At 56.0% G+C, this 865-nt stretch overlaps 1 pseudogene; it reads left to right on the top strand.

Moving 5' to 3' along the window:
• The window catches only part of LOC105299340, a 2,631-nt pseudogene continuing 1,766 nt past the window's right edge, over positions 1–865 (top strand).

Below are 865 nucleotides of genomic sequence, written 5' to 3'. Positions count from 1 at the left end.
GTATAGACCTTATTTGGATCCCAATTCAAATAACTATAAAATAATGATGGTGAGAAAGGCTCTCGGGTTGGCGTGAGCCCCAGTGGCTGCGGCAGCTGGGGCGGCAGCAGAGATCAAGGCCAAAGCTAGATATGTCCAAGAGGCGAACGCGGTCCGCAGGGGCTGCCCAGCGCCTGAGCCAGGGGCCCCGTCCTCTACTCAGTCTCTGCGGATGTCCCAGTGGAAATCAGGCTCTGATCTCCCCAGCACCTTCCCTGAAATCTGGCCAAAGGCACCCCATGCAGCTCCACTCAGAAAGCCCATCGTCCTGAAGAAGATCGTAGCCCATGCTGTAAAGATCCCATCTGTCCACTCGCCTCCGAGGAGCCCTAGGATCGCCTTTTTCTTGGAGAAAGAAAACGAGCCTCCTCGCCAGGAACCTACTGGGGAGGACCTCTTCAAGACATGTAGTGTCCCTGTCACCCCCACCACCACTCCTGTGATATATGACCTAGATGTTGAGTCTAGCTCCAGGGGACGAGACCTAGACACCAGAGACTTGGAAATGTCTAAGAAAGTCAGGCGCTCCTACAGCGGGCTGGAGCCCCTTGGCTGTGCCTCTCCACCTCCACCCCAGGTTGCAGATCCTGCTCTGGCTTCAAGGGACTGCTGGGGGCAGAAGACCTGGCCGGAATCCTGCCTTTAGTGTATTCAAAGTTAACTGAGGTCCCCAGGGTCCCCGCAAATCCCTGGGCCCTGGACACGACTCTCTCCGGAATCTCCCCCACCAGTCATGAAGGAGAAACGGAAGAAGAAGGTGCCAGAGATCCTGAAATCAGAGCTGGATGAGTGGGCCACAGCCATGAATGCTGAGTTTGAAGCTGCT

The sequence above is a fragment of the Pteropus vampyrus genome, unplaced genomic scaffold, assembly GCF_000151845.1.
Source record: "Pteropus vampyrus isolate Shadow unplaced genomic scaffold, Pvam_2.0 Scaffold180, whole genome shotgun sequence".
Taxonomy (NCBI): Eukaryota; Metazoa; Chordata; class Mammalia; order Chiroptera; family Pteropodidae; genus Pteropus; species Pteropus vampyrus.
This window is presented reverse-complemented; position numbering and strand designations above follow the sequence as displayed.